The sequence below is a fragment of the Nicotiana attenuata genome, unplaced genomic scaffold (assembly GCF_001879085.1).
Source record: "Nicotiana attenuata strain UT unplaced genomic scaffold, NIATTr2, whole genome shotgun sequence".
NCBI classification, from domain to species: Eukaryota; Viridiplantae; Streptophyta; class Magnoliopsida; order Solanales; family Solanaceae; genus Nicotiana; species Nicotiana attenuata.
The window spans coordinates 55,057-63,241 of NW_017674166.1; the positions used below are offsets into that span (position 1 = coordinate 55,057).

The 8,185-nt window shown below is 33.7% G+C and overlaps 1 long non-coding RNA gene across 1 annotated transcript; it reads left to right on the plus strand.

Moving 5' to 3' along the window:
* The first annotated feature begins 4,717 nt into the window (after window positions 1-4,717).
* Window positions 4,718-6,174, plus strand: LOC109218125. The gene is made up of 2 exons (XR_002066722.1): window positions 4,718-4,832; window positions 5,714-6,174. It is a non-coding gene; the product is annotated as an uncharacterized LOC109218125 (long non-coding RNA).
* Window positions 6,175-8,185: the final 2,011 nt, after the last annotated feature.

An 8,185-nucleotide genomic window follows, 5' to 3' on the forward strand; every position in this document is an offset into this window, starting at 1 on the left:
AACCCTAATCAACAAGTGAGTTCTCATTCTTTTAATTAATCATTCTTCGCATTTACGTAACTTAAATTCAAAACAATCGATAATTAATGAATTATAAGGCGACTGAATCGGGAAAGACTAAAAGGGATCATAGAAATATGAATACAACCCAAAAATAATAGTCTACTAATGTGTGTACCAGGAGCTAGTGTCACAAGTACTAGGGCAACTAGTAGAATGTACAAAAATACAACTAATCCTACTGCCTGAAATAGAATAGACAGTAAATGACAAAAAGGAGAGACTTCGGCATGCTGCTGAACGGCTCAGAAGGGGCAGTTGACCGTGAGATCTCGATCAGGTATCAAGGAACGCGCGCCGGATGGATAGTCAGATGCACCTGCCTCAGATCCTGTACATTTAAGTACAGAAGCATAGTATGAGTACATAAATAATATGTACCTAGTAAGTATCCAGTCTAACCTCGAATAAGTAGTGACGGAGGGTCGACTAGACACTTACAAGGGTCAATAATAATATAATTCAAGCGTTACGCTAAGCATGGATAGTATGAATATGACATTCCAAGAACAAGAAGAGATAAAATATTCTTTCCTAACAACATAACAATTTCAGTCATATCATGTGATAAGTTACATTCCCAAGCATTCAAGCAGTGTACATCACGGAAAGTTCCACATAAATAACATGCACACATTGTGCCGAGGTCGTACGGCCCGATCCGATACAATAATAAATTGTGCTCTGCCAGAGGGTCGAATGGCGCGAACAATAGATGCATCTATTAACTACCGAGGCGATCGGCACGATCCACAAATAGCAATTTATTATCAAGTAAGCACACATTGCCCATTTATAGTCAAATAATTCATACAAGTTCTCAAGTAAGTGAGTATAGCCGTCTATATTTAATTACCAATTTCTAGCATGACCTAAGTGATCTTAGTAACAAGCAAGGACGCAAGCATTTGCAAGTATAGCATGATACGGGTCCTAAGCTACCCAGACAATTAGCATAATAGTAGCTACATACGGACTCTCGTCACCACGTACGTACGTAGCCCCCACAGATAGTCACATACATTTATTTAATTCACCTATGGGGTTAATTCCCTCTTACAAGGTTAGAAAGGACACTTACCTCGTCCCAAAGCTTACTTCAAATTTCAACAATGCGCTCAAACCCTTAAATTGGAGCCGAACTATCCAAAACTATTTAAATGGAGTAAGAACTAGTCAATATATGCTCAAGAGTTCATATTCTAACTATTAAACTAATTTCTCAACCCTAAATGCAAGGTTCCTAAAATTCACCCCTGGGCCCACGTGCTCGGATTCCGAAATTTTTTGAAGAAAGTTGTTATCCATAACCTAAGGATCAAGAATATATCATTTCTACTACATTCCATAACAAATTTTATGGTCAAATCTTGTTTTTATCAAAACCCTAGCTTTTACTCTAAACCCATAATTTCCACTAATTTACATGTTATAATCTACCCATAAACTATGTATTAAACTCACATTAGGTAGAAATAACTTACCTCACAACGCTAGGCCGAAATCTCCCCTTTTGAAGCTCCCAAATCGCCCAAGAGATGTGTCAGAAATGACACATTCCCGTATTAAATGAAGGCCACTGCCTTCAGCGATTTCCGCACATGCGGTTAGGGGACCACATCTGCGGTCTCGCTTCTGCGAGGGATGGTCCGCTTATGCAGAATTGGGCCAGGCTAGCTGCGGCCGCATCTATGGTTTGGGGATCACTTCTGCGGGAGAGGAGTCGCATCAGCGGAACCTGGGCTCCTCCCTTGGGCTGTATCCGCGATTGGTAAGCCACTTCTGCGGTCTCGCACCTGCGGCTGGCCAACCGCAGGTGCGGTTATGACAAAACTAGAGCTTCAGCTCCATCTCAAATTTCCAACTTAGCTCGAGCCTCGTCCGATCGACGTTCGGGGCCCCCGAGGCCCCGACCGAACATACCGACAAGTTTGGAATCACAAAACGGACTCGCTCGAACCCTCAGAAACGCTAAATCTAAGAATCACACCCTAAAACCAATTGAATCAAACTTATGAACTCAAGTTCTTCAATCTACTTCCAATGTGTCGAAACGTACTTATACTACTCGGATTGACACCAAATTTTGCGTGAAAGTCTTAAATGAAAATACGGAACTATTTTCGGTCTCGAAATTCCTTTTGGAACTCGATAACAGAAAAACCCACTCCAACCCAAATTTAAAGAACTTCAAAATCCTTAAGGAATCACCTTTCACTATTAGGCGCCAAAACGCTCCCGGGTCATCCAAAACCCGATCCGGACATACGTGGGTACATCCGAAATCATCATACAAACCTGTTGGAACCTTCAAATCCTAATTCCGAGGTCGTTTACTCAAAATGTTGACCGAAGTCAAACTTGGCCTTTTAAGTCAACCTTAAGGAACCAAGTGTTCCGATTTCAACCCAAACTCTTCCAATCCTGAACCAACCATCCCCGCAAGCCATAAATCAGTAAAAGCAAGTACGGGAAGTCTTATTTAGGGCTAGAAAGCAAAACGACTAGTCGGGTCGTTACACCTAACTAGGATCAAAATAATTTAATAAAAAGTTGATTAAATAAGATTATTTTTGATAAATATAAATTAATTTGTGATGAGCTAAAATGTATAAACTATAATACAGTCATTAATAATTTGATTAAGCTCTTGCACGAATTCGAAGTAACTTTTAGTGTTTGTTTGATTTAGAAACAAGTTACGCGAAAAATATAATATGGAGATTAATAATGTGGAAATAAGTAGTGTAAAAATTGTAAAGCATAATTTTTTTTTTATCGAATATTTGATTTAATGTATTAAAAATTGGATATATAATGTATAATTAAATTTGTATTTTATAAAAAATATACAAAATTTTGTTTACAGTTATATTTGTGAATTATTATAGGGCATTTCTATTTAATTTAACTCGGTTAAAAGAAACACCATTGGGTGATCTTACCTTTTGCTCTGTCTTTGTGGAGATGGGGAGAAAGTAGCATATCATAGTGGTTTCTCAATATCATGGAATATCATACTTTATACATTGGTACTGAGAAAATTATATTTCAAGAAGCCATTTTCCTCATATTTCTTTGATAGGAGGAATTATTTGTATCACTTGTATCTAAACGCGCCAGCAATATAATAAGTATTGATTGTATTCGTTCGTGCAACGAATACAATCTATATCAACTGTATTCAGTGGCGAAACCAGAAATTTCACCAAGTTTTCAAACTTGAAAGAACTAAAAAAAAAGTTTCCCGATAAAGGGTGTTTAATATATATTATCTACCTCTAAAATCTAATAGTTTACCTATATATACTGTGTAATTTTTCGACGAAGGGTGGTCAATTGACTATGTAGCTTCGCCCTGACTGTATTCGTTTGCGCAATCGTATTCATTCGCTCAATGATTACAACACGTATCAATTGTGACCAACGCGGAATACAAAGGTGTATAACGTGTATCGACTGTATACATAGGTTTATACAAAGGATACAACATGTATCGACTATATTCGTTCACGCAACGAATACAACTAAGGCGGAATACAGAAATCAAGAAAAATAAAATGCTCTTGTTGAAAGTCGAACTTAAAACCCCCGCTAACTAAGCGATCGCTCTAACCAACTAATCCACATCAGTTCAAAATAATTATCTCTTGTTTCATGGATTTGCTATAAAATGCAAATATAGCTACGAATGGTAAGTTTGCTGAAAGTATAGCTACATATAGTAAATTACAATATAAATGTTTGATATGTCGCGTAATTTTGCGCGAAAAAAATTCATCATTAAACTTTTCGATTTGCTATTACTTTTATTAATATGTAATATTTAGCTTTTAAGAACAATATTTTCACTGACCAATCGAATATTAAAAATATTTTCCTATTAGAAAATATTTTTTCGTGAAAAATGACTTCCGTCGTATTTGCTTAATTCTAGCGACTAATCAATTTTGAGGAAGCAATGCCATAGGTTCTTGCATTTCAAATATATTTAAATTAAGATAACGTACTCACCACAAAAACAAAACAAAAACCGAGCAATTGGCAGAGTTTTATTTAATTTGTTCACAACTAATTAGAGCTACTTGAAAATCTCAATCTAAAACTTTGATTTGAAAATCTTATTAATCAATTCAGATCCAACATCGAGAATGTGTACAGCTAAATTTTTTTAATGAAGTGAACTGTGCATACTTTAGAAGTATAGTCAATTAGCCAAGTTGATATTAAAAAATGTAGTGGAACGTGTGATCATCAATCCACCAAAGGATGTGGTGTACGCGGCGCGAATCCAAATGTAATCACGCTCCAATGCAGATATCGGACATCGGGTGAAAAAATAAAAAAGAATCAATACTAATATGCATCTTGCGAAAATATTGGATCTAAAATCAAATAAGATCATTATTTTAATAGGGTGATGCAAAGCATAATTTAATGCAAATGTAAAAAAAAATTCTTAAATTAGATCATTATTAACTTTTGGAATATCGTGACGGAGTATTGAAGTTCAAGTTGCAAATTACTTTACGTTAAAAAAAATAAAGTCTACGCACATGACCTAAAAATAAAAGCATTTTAATAAATTATAAAAAAAAAAATAAGAAAAAATATTAGAGAGCTTGTTCACTTCAAGAAGGTCTATAAATTACGACGTTTGAAGAGCAATGAGATGCACACAAGAAATCTCTAAAAGCGTGAAGTACTAATGGCTAACATGATGGTACATAAGCTTGGGTTCATCCTTACTATTCTTCTCATATCAGCAGCTGGTATTCATATAACTTTATCTCTATATTATAATTCTATCTAATTATATTTATTTTGTGTGTGATTATCTCATATTTCATATGCATGCTTTGATAGTGATATATCCATATGCATGATTTGTCCTAATTTTTTTTACCACATTTGATTTTCCTATCTTTTGAAGAAAAGGCAGGGACGGATGTGGCGTGTTATCAACGGGTTCAATTGAACCCATAAACTTTGACGTGGAATAAAAAAATTATATGTAAAAAATGGTAAAATAGTAGATATGAACCCATAAGTTTAAGAATATAATGGGTTCAATACTAAAACTCTTAAAAGTTCAACCCATGAAATTTAAATCCTGCATCCGCCTTTGAGGAAAGGACGGCATATTTACCATAAATTGATTTTTCTTTGTGTAGAAAGAAATTATAAATCTTCCATATTTGCCTAGTCCTTTTTTCTCGTAGGAAAAAAGTTTGGACTTCTTTAAATTGAAGATCCTTCCTTCTTATTCATTAGCATTCACAATGTAGCAATATATGAGGTTTGCAAGTCGCGCGTGTTTAGGGTGAGAAGTTTAAGGGACAAGTGTTAGGGTGTCACTTGTGTTTGCCTCTTCGTGAGGTTGTTCTCTCGATATTTTGTACTCTCTTTTATATAGTGGATGGCTCATCTCCGCCGTGGACATAGGTCAATTGATCAAATCACGTTAAATGTTTGTGTTTATTTTGGTATATTTCTCTTTTGTTGTCGAATTTAATTTATCGTCGTTGAAAGTTTGTTTTACTAGCTTCCGCATGACATCTGATTTTTTCAATCCTAATAATTTGACGTGTGATTTTTTGTCAAATCAGACTGATTTTGGCATTAATAATTATTATCATGGTTAATATTTCAGTGAATGTTTCATGGTTGGAAAGGAAATGTGTGATAGCTACACCAAATGTGGATCATGATCTTGCTGCAGTCAAGAGGAGACTACTTCCACAAGTTAATAGTCTTAAAACTTGTACTAGAGCTTGTAAAACCAGTGCTGATTGTAGTGATTGTTGGTTTTGTTGCGTTTGCGCACAAAACGCGCAAGGTTATCCCATGTGTATATAGATCATGTGCAAACATGACTATATACAGTCAGACCTCTTTAATTGATGATAGGCCTGCTATCGTCTTTTAATTTTATTGTATCCTTTTATTTCGTCCCCTATGTAATAATGAAATAAGTGAAGTGCACAAGTTTGCAAATAATAAAGTAAGTGAAATGGACGAATTTCAAAAATGGAAAGAAATATTGTCCACAACTCAAAGTGCTAGCTGAGATAGCTGGTTATTATTTTTTTTATTATGCATCATATTTTTACCCAATTTATTATGAATTTATTGCATATGTAGTCTGTATTAGATCCCTTTTCTCGTTCGTCTTAATTTATAAGATCTCCCTCTAAATTTGTCTTCACAATATATACACACAATATAGGATTTGAACATGCGTCATCGGGTTTTGGGAACTCACGTTCTACTGAACTGAACTAAGAGTACTTTCTTATTATAGTAGTTACGACAGTAAAGAAAAAAATTCTTTTTGTACCCCTGGTATATCCTGCATGCATATAAAATGAAAATCTATATATCCAATTTGAATCGATCCCAATGAATCCGTCGTTACTGCCCAAAAAGAGAAAAATAGGTCATGAATCATGATTATATTAATCGCCTTTATTTATGCTATGTACAAAACTTTAAAATTTAATTTTTTTCGAACGGAAGGATAAAGATAAAAGAAATTAAAAATCATCGGTATATTAGAAAACAAGCATAATAAGGGGCAAAAATATGTAAGTTTTCTAAACCTATTAACACCTTTAAACGGTGGAGGAGGAAATATTTAACCATTCGCTGGTAGTTCACAATTCTAGTTATTTTCTTTTACTTAAGTTTATGTTAATTTTTAAAGAAATATTAAGTAGGCAGAGACAACTTCTTCAATGTGATCTCAACTATATCAAACGTTACTTACTTTCCGCGTAGAAAGTATCGGGTTCAGATGAACCAGGTACCAAAGAGCTACATACGCTTCAACATCTGCATACTAAAAGGCTTAATCCTATTTCGGTGTTCTTGTACTCGTTACTACCCTGAGTTACGTACGAAAAATTACGGAACTTTACAGTGTTGGACTATATATATACTAAAATTGCAAAAAATAGTTGATATGAACGTATAATTTTAACAATATAATGGGTTCAATCCTAAAAATATTAAAAGTCGAACTCATAAAATTTAAATTCTGAATCCGCCTCTGTGCAGATTGGCGTTTGTTGTTATTCCCAATCCTTCGATTTCCGGATCGGAACAAAGAGTTCCGTGTTCATACTGATACATCACTCTATGCCATTGGATGTATGTTGGCGCAAGAAAGGGCACTTGATCACTCTATCTATTCTGAAAGTAGGAGTGTACATAGGCTGGGTTGGTTCGGATTTTACAATTACCAAACCAAACCAATTGTGTCGGGTTATTAAATCTAAAGACCAAACAAACCAATAAAACTCGGGTTTTCAATATCGGGTTTTCTCGGGTTTTCGGGTTATTCAGATTTTTTTTCGGTAAAATCTTCGTAGAATAAAACATTTAACTTGTGCTCGAAATATTTCTTTAATCCTAGTAAGATACAACTATATAAAGTATTATTCAAGAAAATAATACAAAATATGATATGTGTCATGGCATTATCCTAAAATATTCAATAATAAAGACAATAAAATTATGTAATATAAATATTGCTAATTNTAAATATTGCTAATTAAAAAGCTATAATAAAAATAAACATAATCTAAAAGTACTAAGTCATGCTAAAATAAATAGACTAATAAGAAAGTATTAATTACATGACTAAACGCTAAAGAAAAAATAGAAATAGGTTATGCATTTTTATCTAAATTATTGCAAAATAAAAAATAGATATTCAATACATTCTCATTCGTAATATTGAATTGAATGTCTTTTGTTAGCATTAATATTTATTTGATTTTGGTTTGGACTTTTGTTAGCATTATTTAATTTATTAATATTAATGGCTATAAAACTTATTTGAACATTCAAAAGCTCTAAGTCCAACCTTGAAATAATACCTTAAAAGATAAAATTATAAAAAACTTTAAAAAAATATTTATAAGCTACATCACTTATATATTAAATATATCTAAAATTTCTATATATGTAATGTCGGGTTGGTTTGGTTTCGGTTTGACTTTCTTTAGTTAAAACCAAACCAAACCAATTATGATCGGGTTTTTTTTCCAAAACCAAACCAAATCAAATCAAACCATAGTCGGATTTTTTTTTCTCGGTTTGACTCGGATTATCAGGTGCG